We start from the raw sequence: 17,500 nt of genomic DNA, 5'->3' as shown, positions 1-17,500 counted from the left end.
TAGACTCCTATTCAGAGATTGTGTATGCAACTTCATAGGAATGTTGTCTTGTAGCCGAAGTCCAGAGAACTCCCTGTTACTTAGTAAGATCTTCCCAAGAAACTTTCCATGTTCATAAAGAACCTTGAGCCTTTGAAGGGACACGGTTGATGAGAACAAGGAACCGATCATGATTTCTTTTTTTGTACTTCATAAATGGATCAGTATTCCCGATCTCATTCTTGCTCATATACCTCCCCTCATCGGCTTGAGTCATTGAAACCTCTTGGCTTTGGCGCTGTGGAAGGTCTACATCTCTCTTGCTCTTCCTTCTTGTTCTACCTGTTTCTGCCCGAATCTCTGAAAGACCACGCTTTCGTTTTGATCCGGGAAGGAATTTAGTTTCCTGGAAAGTCTTGCAGGTGAACTGCCCCATTTTCTTTTATAAGAAAGACTGAACCTGGAAAGGTCCTAGCCACTTAGTCTTCCACTTTCCTGGTTGAATATAGTCTGCATATTGAAGAACCACACAGCCCTCCACACCAATCTTTTATCGTAATTGTCGATCGTGCCAGGCTTTCCTTTCTTGCTGGCGTACCGGCCCATTCAGCATTCAGTCTATCTTCTTCAAGCAGCAATAATGGATGCAGACGATGTAAAGTCTGCTGTATCCGCGGTAAGTGGTCCGTGATTGTAAATAAGGTTGTCAGCCCTGGAGGGCGAAACGTAGGCTTCAAAGCTGCGAGCGGAGGAGGATGCGTTCCCATTCCTATCTGGATGGGCGGGATAGCGTATAGCAAGCATCTGTAGCAGGCAGTGAGGGCGCTTCGATCGTAAGGAGGGAACTAGTAGGCTAATGCTTATGGCTAAAATCCAAGATATAGGACCACTTTAGCCGAGTTTGCTCAGTCGTCAATTGGATACCAGTTTTCAGCTGTAAGCGGTGGCTAAGCTGCAGCTGTCAGTCTAGGAGGGCACTCAATAGCAGGGCAGGATTCGAATTGCAAGGGTCTGCAAGAGAAGTGATTGAATTAGGCATTAGCTATAGAAGATCTAATATTTGTTTTAAGCGATACTCCACTACACCGGCTTCTGCCAGAACACGCCTTCGAGCGGAGAACAGGGCACGCTAGCGGACTCCGGCTCCATGAAAGAAGCAACGGAAGCCTGAATCATCGGACAGCGAGCGAGGAATAGGACCGCTAACCACCAAGCAAGCAAGAAACCGGGGAATGATAAAGTGACAATCGACTGCGCCTCTCCGAAAGGAATTCCTTCTATCAAACAAAAAAAGACCGGGGTAGAATGAACTGAAGCTTCACAGCCCCCTTTGCGCTAGCCGAGCCTTTGCCCTGTTTGTTCACTTCAGCTTTCCATCGAATATGCCACGCTACTACGATGAAAAACGCCCCGTACTATAGAGGCGCGCTAGCCCTATCACGTAAAGCTTAACTGTTGCCCCGTTTGCTGATAAAAGGGGGCTTTCCCTTAAGTCTACGTTTGCACTATGTAAAAGGGCTTAAGTAAGTAAGAAGCCGCAAGCAGCAAGAAGTCAATCGCTATAGCCTAGCAAGGAGAGAGCTTTCACAGCAGCTTCTTGCCCTCCTACGCAGCATAAGACCGCTAGAAAGAGAGACTAGACTAAGCTATAAGAAGAGGGCGAAGCGGACAGAGCTACTAACATCTCCTTTAGGCCGTTACGTTTGCCCCCCTATCTCTAAAGGGGCCTTCAACCATCAGAGCAGGCTTTCGGGCAACTCCTGACTACACAACCGGATAGGAAATACCAAGCGAAGCTACCCGGCTAGACACTAACAGGGAGGGCAGCAAGCTACGGCAGTTCCTTACCTAAGCCGATAAAAAGAGATGTTAAAAGCTAGAAAGACGAAGCCAGCTAGGAATAGGACAGCTAGAAGGGATCTCTTAATCGAAGAAGGCGAAGCCTGACGGAACGGAATTAGATAAAGGCTGTGACCCACGCAAAAGGTTCTTTCTTTGAGTTCGGAACATTAGTGCAGCTCGAGAGGTTGCTTGCAAGGTTGCTTAACCGAAGCCGGAGAGCGGATAACCGAGCAGCGAGCAAAGCAACGCCTTTAGCTTACCACTTTCAGAGGCAACTCTGATCGCACAAAGGCTCATACATATAAGGAGCTAACTCACCAGCCCATTAGTCATGCTCACTCTGACCATCGACCCTCAGCGATGACTCCCACACCCACTGCCCACCTGTAAAGAGTAATCTCAATCACCTCACGTAACTCACCTGGCCCAACTACTACTGTAACTGGAACTATTGATTCCCATCCTCTCAAGAAAGAGGAAGTCTCTAACTCATGCACTTTATATTCCTATCTATTATATTATACCAAACCAGCCGTTAGCTCGACTGACGCCCTTGATTCCTAATCTACCTGACGCTCCTGTGGAATCTCATCATTTCGTTATTCATAGCTCTAAGCACAGGTTGCAGAGCAGAGAATTTCTTTACGCGTAGCCTGCCCCTCCTTATCATATAATCATATATGCGAATTCACCTCACTACAAAACTATTACCTCCCTGCCTTAGCACTGCTTTCCCTACCGTACGCTGAAAAATGCCCACCTGAAAGCATCGTACCTTTACGCCCGGACGCCTTTACGCTTTTCATTCAGTTAAGTCATTTTGCTCTTTTATACTATATTTGCCTTGGAAACCGCCCCTACTTGCCCTCCTTAGCTTCTTCGTCATACCGACCTGACGCCTGTTCGTTACGAAAACAAGTGCTTAGCCGACCTGATACCTTTTATCCAGTGAGAAAACCACTCTCTACTATACTATGAATAGGACTCTTAATAGGCTTTACTTAATAACGAGTAGGTTTACTTCCCGGGAAAAAGGAGTGGAAAAAGACCTAACTTGACGTAACCCGGACATTTAATCCCTGTACTTATAACCCAGAGCTTCTTGCTTGAACGCTTGCTTGAAAGAATAAGGTGTTTGATCCTGAAATGTATTGCAAGCAACCTTATTCGCAATTATTCCTTAGCCTCGTCATGCCCAGCGGATCCAATAGAAAAGCGGTGACCTTTCTTTGGAGACTGGAACTGAATAATCGATTTCTGGGGCCTACCTTTACCACCTGTAGTCACATCACCTAGGGCACATAAATAATTGCATGACCCGGAGAGGAGACCCACGCTAGCTCCTTGACTACAAACCTAGTACCGCCCCGATCCGACCGTAGCCGACCTGTACGTGTACGCTTTTCTTCCCTTAGCTCTCATAAACTTCTCGCTAGCTTGACGAGAAAACCAAAGCTTCTTGATAGCTGGCGGAAAGGAAAGAAAGTGTGCTCTCACACTCGTACCGACCTGTACAACTACCTTTCCAAACCCTGAAAACAACCTGGGCAACCAGAGCGCCCACCAATATAAACTACTGGTACCGTATAGATGATAAAGGGCACTTGACCAAGCTCATAACTGCCAAGCAGACGCCTTGATTTAATAGAAAGAGGCGCACTTTTCCTTTAACTAAGGGGAGAACACGACTGAACTATGAATAGGCGTAACGAGTAGAAAACCTCGGAAAGAAATAGAGCTGCAATGCAAATGGGCGTAATGACATGAGAGTTCATAGGAAGCACTACGTGAAGAGTGAGGTCGACTTGACCGAGAGAGGTAAGGTTGCTTGCAATACATTAGGAAGAAGGGCATAGAGTAATGATGAAATGAGATGCCCTGTCTTTAAACTTTAAAAGGTGAGTGATCTTTCTACAGGTGTTGGTGGGAAAACGGCTTTCAATCGTGTCGGGAAGGCAGGACGCCAAAGCACCATACCGTATTGAGATGCAAGACCGGAAGCACGCTTTTAAACAAAAACAAAGGCCGACTCAGGAGAAGGCCCTTCCAGACTTTAGATCCCCCTTATTCTTTCGATCGATGCCCGCACTCCGTCACCCAGCGGAAGCTCTATAACCAGCTACTAGCGGAGGGGAGGACGGACGGGAAAGCAAACTCACTTAGCGAGATAGGAGCACTTGTTTTGTTAAGGGATCCCCTCCTTCTTCTTGCCTGGGGTTGGCTTGAAGGCTTGGGAACTTTATTGGCGGGCTTACCGGGCTTCCTTCGACATCTTCTGGACGGGCTTACTATACCCCGTCCAGAAGATAATGTATTCTATCTGGTAGCTAACCCGACGAGCTGCTGTTAATAAAGAAAAAATATCTTAATATAAGGCTGCAAGACAGAGACTTCCTCCTCCGGCCTTTTTCTCCGAGTTGCAAGTAGCGAGGAGGTTACTGCGACACGCATTAACTTCCTTCCTGTTTTGGTAGTGTAATAAGGCTTCTAAGGTTCTTGTATGCTATGGACCGAGCCGAATCCTTTTTATCCCCGCTACGCCTAAGAAGGAAGTTAGCTGCTTGCCCTATGGACGGTCATAACTAATGAGCTAAAGGAAGAGTTCAGAAGCCCAATTCCTTAACCTAACTGTTAGCTCTTGAAGGTTGGTAGCTGTTCTGGCCCCACATTCCTGCCTTTATTAAGTAATGAGCTAAGGTAGCTTGTCTCCTCTCGAATATGAGCTATCTTTTTTGTAGTTCCTATCCGTCTATCTAGTTTTGACTTCCTCTCCGAGTAGCTATTAGTACTCAATATGGCTGCTAACCCGGTGAGCGGAAGAAGTAATTATCTCCTGCTGTTAGTAAGTAGCTTAATTTCGTTCCTGTACTGGTAGTTTTATAAGGGTAGTTCAAGCAGTCTGCTAGGAGCTAAGGTTTTCCTTCTCTTTGATTTTCCCTTCGTGTGCCTCTCTTAAGGCTTTCAACTAGCCTTTCTATAGCTTCATGAGTTCCCCTCTTCTCTTTCTCTCTTTGCTCCTACTGGCAGTTTCCCGGTCGTCCCGACCTCTCCTCTCCCATCGCTCAGTCCTTATCAAGGGCTAATTCTTCCCCAGGCATTCCCCTTCCGACTCCGCCCTCCCGGTGCACCTAGATCCATAGACCGGCTTGCTATTAAGGTAATTCAGTCAAGCGCTTAACATAAGTGAAAGACACAAGACTCTGCTCCCCTATCTTCTAGAGAGGATAGAATCTTCTTCTTATCTTACAGAAGACCGGCAAAAGAAAGATACAGATTCAGAGAGAGTCAGGTGAACCTTGACGATCCTGGTTAGCAGGCCAGTAGCGGTTTTCAAAGGTAGGGGGGAAGCGAAGCTTCTAGTCTGTAGGCAGCGCGGAAGCTACTGCTTCTAGAATGAAGGAGGCAGGCCGACTCGACTACGGAGACTACAATACAAGTCATGAGCGATAGCGAAGCCAAGCCGCCACCTATAATATAAGCGAAGGAAGGAAACCAAGCCAAGCCGATACGATAGGCGGGCGAGGGTGAGCTTGTGCTCATCCAAAGCGCTAGCGAAGGCTCTCCCATTCCAACACCCGATACTCCCCCAACCTTCACTCTGTCACCCAAGACCCTCCATCCCTCAGTCCGTCACCATCTCTTCTTCTCACCCTAACTTCCCTATCCTCCTTTCTTACTGTTATCTCCTCTTCTTCGATCAACTTCATCTCTTCGAGCTCTTATCCTCTTTTCTGCCCAAAGGACTTGCAGATTTCAGATCTGCATCTAATTCTTGTCTGTCATCATCTCTCTTCGGTCTCTGATTTTAGAATTCTGCTCTGCAGATCTACACAACTACAGGGCAGCTTTCTCAAATCTATGTTTCTGCTCCTTCTTTTCTCTCTACTGCTATGGCTGCACTCTCTTAGCAAGCCAAGTAACATGGCGGCCGAACTGAACCAGCCCTGGGACTCAGCATCAGATCAGGAGTGTCCGTTCTGTATGTAAGACACACCTATCCTGCTGGATCACTCACAATCAAACGCAAACCCCCCTTGTTTGTAAGGCAAATCAAATGAGGAAGATGTGGTTGAGTAAAAAGCAACGACATCGACATATAGAAATAAATGAAGAATTCACTACTTTAGAGAAAGTAAATAGAATTTCAGTAGGGCTGGGCTGTTCGCCGTTTCAGTAGCGAAGAAGCGGGGGAAATATCTCACCGCTCACGAGCGAGCTTCAACCTAAAGAGTTCCTTCTTTCCAAGAAGGGTCATTTCATAGGTCTTCCTAGCCCCACCCACTGTACAGTAGAACAACCGTTCAACAAGTCACTTGATTCGTGCTCGAGGACAACCATGTAGCCGTAGCTATTCGGGAGCAGCAAGGGCGTCAAGCGTTTCCAGTTCCTGTACCAGTGCGAGTCGCAAGGGAGCTCGTCCAGAGCTCCCGATCCACCCCCCGAGGGTGTAGGAGGGTAACGTCCACTCTTATCTGTCTAGCGAATCCAGTCTGTCTTGCTAGCCAGTCTAGTAGGTCTTCTTTCTTGTCAGCTAGCCTAGCCAGTCTATCTAGTAGGGTAGGCCAGTCTGGTATGCCAGTCTAGCGAGTCCAGTCTTTCTTGTTAGCTAGTAGGACTAAAAAAGGGTATCCTATCCTAGCCCTGTTAACTCAGGTAATGAGAGGACCACTCCTGCCATCGAAGGGCGTCAAGTGCGAGTTGCAGTTCCAGGCTTGAAAGCAGTTGTTAGTCCAATCCAAGCTTGGTAGTGTCACCCACCAGTGTCTGAGGTAGCTGGAAAGAGTGTTTGACTCATGGCAAGAACTTCAAAGGAAAACCGGTTACCATGGGATTGAAAACAGTCTGGTCTGGAGAGGTTCAGTTAGTTGTCCGAAGGAGGAGCAAAAGCGCTTTTAGCGAGCCAAAAGAATTTGATTCTCTGTCTGCTTGGCTTGATTTGAAAATCCTTCCGGCTTGTCCGCTGTCTAGGCGGCTAGTCACTAGTCTTGTCAGTCAAGCGATACGGGCATGAGAACAGTCACTGTCACTAGCGGATTGGAGAAAAACTCTCTGGCTAGACTGCTGGCTAGACAGTAGTCAGTATTGCCAGCTCAGTTGTTTAGCCAGTCAGTCTTTTCTGGAAAGGTGCAGTGGGAAGGTTCGCAGTCAGAAAGCAGTCGCTAGCTAGTTGATTGAGACATAAAGCAGTTTTTTTCTCGAAAGCAAGCCCTTGAGTGAGGAGTAAGGCAGTGACACGCACTCACTCTGTGCAGAGCAGTCAAGCGGGGGGATGAAAAGGTCTCTCGAGCCTCACTCCTGCTCCTAGGCAGGTGCTCGTCAGTAGAGCTTGACGTTTGCTTTTCGGGTGACGGGGCTCGCTTTCAAGAGACCCGAGTGAGGGCGGAGTAAAGGAACAGGCAAAGGTGACTTCTAGGCCCCCTATTATGTAAACGTAAGCGTTTCCGTTTCCGCAACCACTAGATCCGTGAGCCGGGGTGGAGAAGTGCACCATACTCTTTTGATATAAGCAGGTTTCTCGCTTTTCCTCACGCTAAATCTAGATCGACTTAGCGAAGGTCACTGTCTTCTTGCGGTGCAGATCGAGTTGCAGGAATAAGAAGTATTCAAGAGGAGGGAGAGGAACATTCAATCTCATGCACTAAAACTGTTAATACATAAGCGGGGTCTTGCATGAGGACCAAGGAATTACAACAATTTCTCTCTTCTCTCTCTCTCACAAGGACACGCTAAAGCTCAGAGACTCTCGCTCAGAAGCTTAGTCTCAAATTTATCTTCTTCAAAGTCTGTCCGAACTCTCTCCCTGAAATGAGGGAGACAACCCCTATTTATAGGGATTAGAGCTGGGCTCTCGCCAATCACCAACCAGCACGTGGCAGTGTGCTATTGGCCGATCGAAAAAGTGCACACGTGGGACCAACTAACTCCCCGTGATTGCTGATGAGCTGGTGACAGCTGTCTCCCACTTATTGCTTCTAAAACATTCCCTACCGTACTACATCCCCAAAATAACTGACTGAACTTACGAGGGAACCTACACCTAAATTGGTACATACGGACGTGAGAGAGAGGACACACAATATACATACACAATAAAGACTCTCTACTTAGGAGTGTCCATAGACCGTTCGCTCCTGGTAGTAACAGAAGAAGAATCATTATCAAAGTGAGGTCGTGTGGATAGGCTCATAGTCAGGAGTTCGTACTGGGAAGCTCGTACTCTTTCAAGGCTCGTACAAAGAAGCTCCTCTCGGGAAACTCGTACCCCTTCGAAGCTCGTACTCCTTCGAAGCTCGTACTCCAAAGGTTCATGTACAGCCGTACTTCTTTGCGTCGATTATTTCTGCCCGACGGGGAAATCTCCGGCTAATATCCGCTAATATCCGTATAAACAAGAAGCCCCCTCGCAGATTGCACGCCAGTTGGTACAACAAGTGCGATCAGCGAAACAGAGCGATAGCGACTTGGCGAAGCCCAATATCTTTCAACAAAGCAATCGTCATTGTAAACAATGGAGTTCTCTTTAGAGTACAAGGTTTGTGAAGGGTACGGAACGGCGTCCGCGTACGGACCTCAGCAATCATGTATGTGAGGAACTGAAAGGTCACATCATCAAAGTGTTCCTCGGTAGCCCCCAGTATAAGGAAATTTTTGGCAGAAGGAGAACTAAAATCCCCATAACCTCCGTCATCAGTATCCAGAATATTCAGCTCAAGGACCCGCAGGCCTTTTTCAAGACATCACCGAATCTGTAAACATGCTCGAGCTCGGGATCGTGCGCGAGGGCAAGATGTTGCTCAGGCTGGGAATTTCAATACTACTACAGAGATACCAATCAAACCCACTCTGATGCAGATGGTCAGTGCTCAACGAGCAGTGATGCCGGAAATCTTGTATAAAGGGTGGTCATCTCCCAGCGTATGGTGGTTGGCCTGCTTGGATGAGGTCAGTAAGGATCCTTATTTCACAACGCATTGGGAGCGCGTGGGCATCTCAAATGCCATTAGAGCAACCAGAATCGCTTTTCAACCCGATCCAACATTGTTGAAAGAGGTGATATCATATTGGCACGAACATACAGGTACTTTTATCTCCCAAATTGGCGAAATAGGGTGAACGTTGGAGGATGCACATGTGTTAGGGAACTTGCCCATCCAAGGAGTTTCTCCAACAAATCTCCAAGTTCCGGCAAATAGTCCTTTGCTGCAGGCGCTTGAAAATCATCTTCTCAGAAAGGCAGAAGAGATTTGTTCGACCTTCAGTCTGGATACAACATTTTCATCGTCATCCATCGAGAGAGATCAAACACTTTGGGATCCTTCTATATTTATATTGGTTGTACAAATTTTTTTCTATGATGCCTCCGGAGAATAAGATCCCTAGGGCATTATTACCAGTGGCTGTGGCTCTTCAGCTAGGTACGTCAGTCTCACTCGCCAGCTTGGTAACGGCAAACTTGTACAGTGACCTCAACTACATAGTTCAAATGGCCTTGCAAAGCAAATCAAAAGAATATCTGAGAGTTTACAGCCGCGAGGATGCAAGCATTGATATGGTAACGAATGCCTGGATTAGCTGCCCCTCCTGTTCTTTATGGCAAGCCATACCCAAGGATAATATCACGATGGGAGAAATTGGAATCACGGTCATTGACGGATCGGACGCAGACCGGATACGATTAAGGCCATAACGGACATGCCTCATCCTGCCACCGTCAAACAGTTGAAAAGTTTCTTGGGAAAGCTTGAATATATCTGCCGGTTTATACCAAATTTATCAGAGAAGATAAAGCCACTCATGAAGCTACTTAAGAAAGATGTTCAATACATATGGGACGAAGATTGTGAAAGGGTCTTTCTTGCAATGAAGAAGGAGCTACTAGCTCCCCCAACTCTTATGGCGCCCAAAAAAGGCAAACCAACCGTTCATTCTCTATCTTTCTTCTACCGAATCCTCATTGGGAGTACTATTAGCGCAGTTAGATGAGTCGGGGAAGGAAAGACCTATATACTATCTGAGCAGGGTGATGCAGCCAGCGGAGACTCGTGATCCGAAAGTAGAATTCTATTTCTTGCTGCTTTGGGCACAGAAGCTGAGGCAAACTATGCTCTCCCACAAAGTACATTTGGTGACGAAATCTGACCCTATCCGTTATCTTCTATCACAACCAGTCCTATCGGGAAGGTCAGCCAGATGGCTCTTCAAATTCTCAGAATTCGAGATCACTTCTGTCCCTAAGAGGGCTATCAAGGGCCAGGCTATCGCCGATCTCTTAGCGGAGAATCCCGTTCTCGACCGATCAGACATATCCTCAAATTTACCAGATTCAGAGGTGTTGGTCGTTGAGACAGACTGCTGATAGAGCTGGGTTCTGTATTTCGATGGGTCTGTCACAAGTAAGGCTGCTGGGATTGGACTTGTGTTCGTATCGCCCGAAAAAAGTCTAATTCCGCAGTCTCTTTCAAACTTCTGTTCTCGTGCACGAATAATGTAGCGGAATATGAGGCCTTCGTTCTAGGCCTGGAATTGGCAATTCAGATGGGAATCCACGAGCTTACTCGGAGACTCTCAACTCGTTGTAAAGCAGATGAACGGAGAGTACCGGGTGAATCTTCTCCCTTATAGGGACAAGGCTTTGAAGCTCATGGGGCTCTTTGATTCCATTACGTTGAACCATGTTGGTCGTACAGGGAACGACCGTGCTGATGTATTAGCTACCCTTGCTTCAAGACTTGTTATGCCAGATGGAAAAATTTATAATAGTATCCGCATTATCAGAAGAGATCATCCTTCCCGGTTTGAAGTGGGCTCCTCCTCGGCAAACTCACAAAGGCTTTCCACGAACGCAGAGGTGGAGACAAAGACGGCCGGCTCGGGTGGATCCTTTTCTCAGTACCCCATTTCGCTCCGCTTTTCCGTTCTCCATGCATTTCAGAAACGGGATTTTCTAGTGCTCCCGCTTTCAACATCTCTAGTTCCCAGAATTTCTCGGGCTTTGGACCGCCCTGTACATTGGAATGGGAGTGTTCCCATCAGTTTGTGTTCCAACATTCTCATATGTTCCAAGAAGTCGTGTTCTGAGACCCCGCTTTTTATGCTGATGCTGTTGATGGGACTGCTGATGTTAAACAACGGCTGATGATTCAATGGAATTTACTCCGCTACTGGTTATAGGTAAACAGAATCCACCGCTTCGGCGGTGTTTTGCGACTAATTCAACCCTGACAACCGGATCTGGGATTAAGGGCCCTCCTTTGTTCCCATATCATATGCTATTCCAAGAGCCGAGGGTCTGTAAAGAGAAGTAGCTGAGTGGAGAAAGGGACTCAGGGGATTCAAGAGAAGGAGAAGAGGAGCGTAAGCGATGATCTTCAAGAGAGGGTCCGAAGGAGGCAGGAGGGAGCAGATGTTGTGTTCTTTTTTTGGTGAAACAAATGAGGGGTCAGAAAGCGAGCATCCTTCTATAAGATGCTTCGGATTGAAGGCCGGCCGGCTTTTCTTTATAAACCTCTTTCGCGGTAATCTTTTTTTTTCTTTAAGTCTTTAATCGGATAAAGCTTTATTTCTTTCACTTCGTCGAACTGAGGAATATTAGTCGGATGGAAGGACCCCCGGAGAGAAAGGCGATTAGGGATGAGCTGCACCGGACTGATTCTCCTGAGTTCAAGGCGAATAAAGGATTGAACTCATCTTTTTGGAGAGCACACAATAGGGATATCGGCCGTCGAAATAGGAGTTCCACCAGATAGGAGTGAGACCGGCCCCCTTGTCAGAACTTCTTATTCGGGATAACAAATAGCAGGCAATCGAAATCGAAGCAAGCTTCCCTCACTCCTGCACCGGAACGAGAAAAGGGTAATTTTTTCCGATGGGCAGAGCAAGCGAGGGAGAGGTATCCATCGGAAGGGAATGGGAGGATTGGGTTGATCGATGGCCTCTGACACAGCGCGACGGACGGAGACACAGAAGCTTTCTTTCCCACCCAGCAAGATACGGCCATAACAAGAACATGACGGAACGAACGCGGGATATATGCTTAACACATGCTAGTCAAGCCGTAGTGCGCTAGTAGCAAGCGGAACTAGACTTGATATTCGGCCCCCCTGACTACACTAGTGCGCCAAAATCTCTCTTTTCTTTTATATTATACAATATAGATTCAGATTCGATTGTTGAGTCGCTCTTGTTGTGAGATGGAAAGAGAAGGTACCACCGCCCAAAGGTACCTTACTAGGTCGGTCAACGGTGACTACTTCTCCACCAATCAAAGACAAGGGAAACCGTTTCATAAGAAGAGAATCCAGATCGAAAGGCAAAAGACAAGGAACCATCGCCCAATAGTACCCTACTTGGGTCGGTAACCGGTGGCTACGTCATGACTCTTTCATGAATGATTCCTTCTTATGGATGGCGACTCGACTGACAATCTAATCGCTTACTGTACTGAGATTAAGAGAGTTTTCCAAACTGGCAATGGAAAAGACCTTTTCCAGTCTTCAGAGCGAGGGCCGGGGGAGCCTGTACTTTCGCTCTTTTGTTTCTAAAAGAGACCGCCCTTGATCTGGGCGGGCGCTAGCGCCCTTCTTTGTGCATCTTTCTTTCTCCCATGCTTTCCGTTGGTAAACAACCAACAAAAGTTCTCTATAGTTCTTCACGACTCCTACAGGAAGGAGTCTCCTTCTGTCTGGAGGGAATTTTATTGTCGAAATACTACAATGGAAAAACAAATAGTTGTTTATGGAAATCCAACGCCAAGTGATTTACGATTTATGCATAGTGATCCTTTTTCGTTCCCTTCAAAAAGTAGCTCTTCGACTCTTTCTTCAACTAGGTCGGACGCGGAAAGCGCTCCACCTGAGTTAGACCGATTATTTCATGAAATCTGCGAAAAATCCGCAGAGTTGGTTGAACACAATTACCTCCGGAGTGGAGCATACCTGATCTTATTCGCGCTGTAATGGGAAACGAAGCTCTTCAAATGCCAGGGTATCTCCAAGATACCTATTATGATATGATTTTACGTGGATCCACTAGTTGGTTATTCGAAGAGCTTTTTAACTTCATCAATTTAATCAACTATGCCCCCTAGTATGAAGTGGCTGAGATGGGTGGTATAGTCTTCACCACTTTCTTTCCTTACTTAACTCTCATAATGGAGGGCCCACGTTAAACAGATTGGGCTCACAGAATACTTCAGGGCTGGAGTGAAGAGCCACAAAAGCACCTGTCAGGAACTGTATAAAAAGGACCGATAACTACATACGGTCTGAGACTCACTTCCTTGAAAAGAGGGAGACGAGTTATGTAGGCTGTGGCCGTTCAAGAAATGTTTCGGTTGCTCGACCAAAGCCGGTCAAAGAATCGATTATATGCCTGATATTGCCAGAAGACCGATGAGACTTACCAGAAGTGAAGTACAGAAGAGCAGGAAATTTCATATTTTGAATAAAAAACTTAAGATGTTCATCTCCAAGCCTAGCCTACTCTACATTATCATATGGTTTCGCGGGCACGTCCAACCGTACCTTGCCACTTGCCAGTTCAAAGTCTAAAAGCCGGTCAATAAGACAGATCCGGATCCTAGTGCTTTCGAGATGGTTCGATCGCTAACAAAGACAAGCATGGGAAACAGCAGACTCCCAACAAGCAAACAAGCAACTCCAAGAGCTCAAGCCTAAAGCCTTAGTAACGCGCATCCTCATTGCTCGCGTAAAGCAAGCGTAGGCTCGAAGGCCGAAGCGCGCTAGTGCTCGTTGCATTTCCCTCCTACTCGGGTAAAGTATTCCGCTCGTTTGCTGTCAGGAATTCAGTAGAGTGGCCGGTCGTTGAAAGAAGCAAGCCTATAGCCTTAGAAGGTGCGAAGGAAATCCCAGAAAAGTATCAATGCTATCTACAGGCCAAGGGGAAGGGGGTCAATTACAGGTATTCTCGGCTGCTGCTTCTTCAATGATTGGTTCCGGGCGTTAACCTATATATTCATTGGCTAATGGAGTTCTGTTCTCCAAAGAGCGGTAGTCTTCTTGCGCGGTGGAATCCATTCAATATCACTCGGAAACCTCCGAACTTACGTACGATAGGGAGGAGACAGCAGGATTAGACGAACAGTGGTTGACAATGGGGCAGGAATCAACGTCTGCACCCTTCGAAGAAGCCCCTTTAGCCGGGAGATGAAAGACGTTAGGACCAGCCAGCCCTATTCGTATATAGAATTTCATATCTTAGACTCTGCCTAACCTAAAGGCGAGGCGAGGCAATATTGAACGATTAACGGAGGAAACTCATGGATCACGGCTTTCTCTGGCCTTTGGCTGGGTACGAGAAGCCGTAGTACGAGAGGCATTTCTTGCTGTATTTTCCGACCGATCCCTCGGGCCGATGCAGTCATGACTGCTTTCTCATCTCTCATCTATGGGCACCTCTTAGGGGGGTAATATCTCCCCCATCCAGCTCTTCCCCTTTTCACCGGGCTCCTGCTCACACATGCTTTTGGCTGGAAATGCTTTCCCGCCGTCTCTCGTGAGTCACCCCGTGCTTCTAGGTGCATCTTTCTCGGATATATCCTCATGCTCAAAAAGGATATCATTGTGCAGATTTCCCCAGAGCATCTATTTATTGCTTTCTCTAAGCAGCTCAAAACGGGTGCTTCCCTTCCGTTGACGCATTCCATTCTTTCCCCTGAAGCTGTGTCATCTAGCCAAGGAACATTACTCGGAGCTGAATTGTGAAGCGCTCCCTGAGCTAATGCTAATTGGTGCCCTGGTATGAGAAGGTTCAGAAGAAGCCGGCATACTAGGGCCAGTTTCGCTTCTTGTAGCAGATATGGTATGCTCTCCTGCTGCCGAAGACATATCCCTATTAGAGGAAGATGACCTCTCGGGGGTTGAAGCAAACTCCCCGGTTATTGGTGTACTTTCTCAACCCTTTTCAGAAGAGCTAGTTGTTTTGTCACTTTCAGTCGCTGCAGCCTGCTCTTATTCTGGTGATCTCTCGGCGACATCATCAGCAACTTCTTTATCAGAAGAAGGAGAGGAAGTCGATGAACTCTCCGTCGCTGGAGCTTGCCTCTGTTTGCCAAAAAACAACCTCACACCAACTTTCTTTGTATGGTTGTCGCTTCACAAGGGCTCTGGATGCTGACTTCTTCTTTCGCAACTTCACGAGCTGCCTTTGTTGCACTTCCGGTTGTAAAGTCCCCTCTTCTGGTGCGGGCCCGGGAACAGATTTTTTAATTTCTGGCTCAACCCTAGCACCTGTAAGCGATACAAGCGTGTCTAAGGACCAATATTATTGCAATCATTATCATTATATTATAAAACGCGAGTTGCTTACCTTCATTGGGGATATAAGTAAAGGACTCAGGGATTGATGCTGCCACCCTCAAACCCTCCTTCGGCTGTCGAATAGGAAGGTAAAGAGGAGTTGAGTTTGCTATCGGGCTTGATTCCCTTCTTCCTATTAAGAAGCCTTTCCTTTCGGTGGAAATCCCCTATTAAAGCTCTTAAAGCTTCTGTCCTCAGACTTGTCTTGTAGTTGAGTAAGCTTTCTCAGCCTATATGTTTTTCCCAGGTCAACAAATCCTTCTCTTCTTCTATTGTTCCGGGGGATGCTGACTTCTTCTTCCCTATATGCGGTTGACTCCTTTCTTTCTGCTTGACGAATATGCATCTTTGCTTTCCCTATCTCGAGCTTCATTTCCGACGACGCTCTTTCCCTATCTGCTTTTGCCCTTCGCCTCGCTCCCATCGCTTTCCTCTCGATTGCTTGAAAGGACTCCTTCCCAATTGGCCCGACTTAGCCAGCTGACAGAGATGCGGGGGTCTTCCTCCTCTTTTGATTGGTCTACGGGACTCCTGCAAACTAGCTGATAAGAAAGCAAAGAGGGATGCCTTTTTTAATCAGCCAACGTCAAGACCTGCAACAGAGTCCTACCACGTTAAGGGAGAGCACCCAACTTGCTTGTTGACACGTGAGGGGAAATAGGAGTCTGAGGTGGCAGGATTTACCACTAGAGCCCTATGGTAGTGATGGTTGGTCCCACTACTCCTTCGAGTGCCTTTTGCGCTTAGCGTCGGAAAGAGGTGCTTCTACAGCGAAGGTGCTAAAACCTAAAACTAGGCGAACTTACTTCGGAAACTTAAACGAATCAATTCATTTAATGTAGACATAGTTCTTTCCTTTAGAAAGACTTGCCCCCGGCCTTGTCAGCTCATCTGTAAGGGGCGAGCGGTCGGTCTTCTGTCTGATGGTAATGCGAATCTCTTGCAATTGGTCTATGGCAAAGGGTCATCTGTCCAATAATCAGTCGGAATCAGTCCACGAATGACTTTCTTTTTTTAAATAGATGGCCTTCCCGCTTTTCTTTCTTCTGTCAGTCGTTCCAACCGGTCCCTTTACTAGTAAGCCTCTATAGGCCTCTATCTCGAATTTCTCGCTTTAATCGGTCGCAACTCTTGCATCTGGAAACTGGAAACGATCTCTTGCTTGTTGACTTGCGGTCTGCCCATTCCAGTGGTTCAGGACTCGGGCTATAAGGCCTCTTTTCGATAGTAAAAAGGCCTGTTCAATCTATCTGATGTAGGAGGAGTTCATCTCTTCGATCTCTTTCTTTCCTTCCGGGGTGAAGGAGCTAGCTAAACCAGTTCCAGAGTTCATGAGTGAATCTCAATCAAATCAATGTAAGCGGATGGCCTGTTCAAGTATCATATAATTACATTGAAATTTACGTGGGGGGATAAGATGAAATACATATGGTGCAAGTACTCCTTGTATTAGAATCTCCCCCTGGAAGAGCTTAGCTACTTTACTAACTTGTTCCATTAGCGTAGAGTTTAAAACATAGAAAGTGTATCCTCCAATAGAGTATTAAATTATTACCTCTATCATTGGAAACTTATACTATAAAGGAATCGATTCCCTTCCTTTAAAGAAAGAGATCCTCCTTTCCTAAGCACTCTTCTTAGGGAGTAGGAAGTGTCTGCAAGCCTAGTCCTTTGAGCTCGGACTCCAACAAGAGTTCGAGCATTAGAAGCAGAGGTAGGACTAGTCTGGGTATGAAGCCTTTCCTAGAGTGAGTCCTTCTGTAAGTAGAAGGCAGCCATCTAAGGGATGCAACTAGTCTGTATGCAAAGCATCCTGTAATAGTCCCCTTCTTTAATAGGAACTTCCGGAAGGTGCTATCCTATGAGCAGAAGCAAATGAAGATCTAGAGCGAGTCTTCCTTGATGAGCCTAAGGAAATAGAAGGAGCAAGGCTCTAATCCCATTTTACCTATTGATTAGAGCTAGGAATCCTAGAAGCTAAAAGAGTCAAGCAAGCAATTTGAATAGGGATTATGAACAGGCCCTTACCCGTTCGATTGATTGTTCTAAAAGTCGAAGTCGTTTCGTTAAGTCGAATTGAAAGGTAGGTTTTGTCAGTGATTAAATGGAAAGGGGGAGCGGTTCGGGCCTACTCTTAAGATAAGACTGTTCCCCTTTAGCTTTTTAGTCAATTCTAATTGTTCACTTTTAGTTGACCGTTCCGCCGGGGCTTCCTCTTTGAGTGGAAGCCCTGCGCTGCACTCCAGTGTTGAATTTATTGATCGACGTCCGGAGAACGCTCGACCGAAGGAATGAGTCACAAGGTGAATTGTAAGCCCCAACGACAAACGAACCTACGGGCAGGGCATTATCGGGAAGTACCT

Source organism: Camellia sinensis, unplaced genomic scaffold (assembly GCF_055761805.1).
Source record: "Camellia sinensis isolate YWXY unplaced genomic scaffold, ASM5576180v1 Unanchor137, whole genome shotgun sequence".
Lineage (NCBI taxonomy): Eukaryota > Viridiplantae > Streptophyta > Magnoliopsida > Ericales > Theaceae > Camellia > Camellia sinensis.
This window is presented reverse-complemented; position numbering follows the sequence as displayed.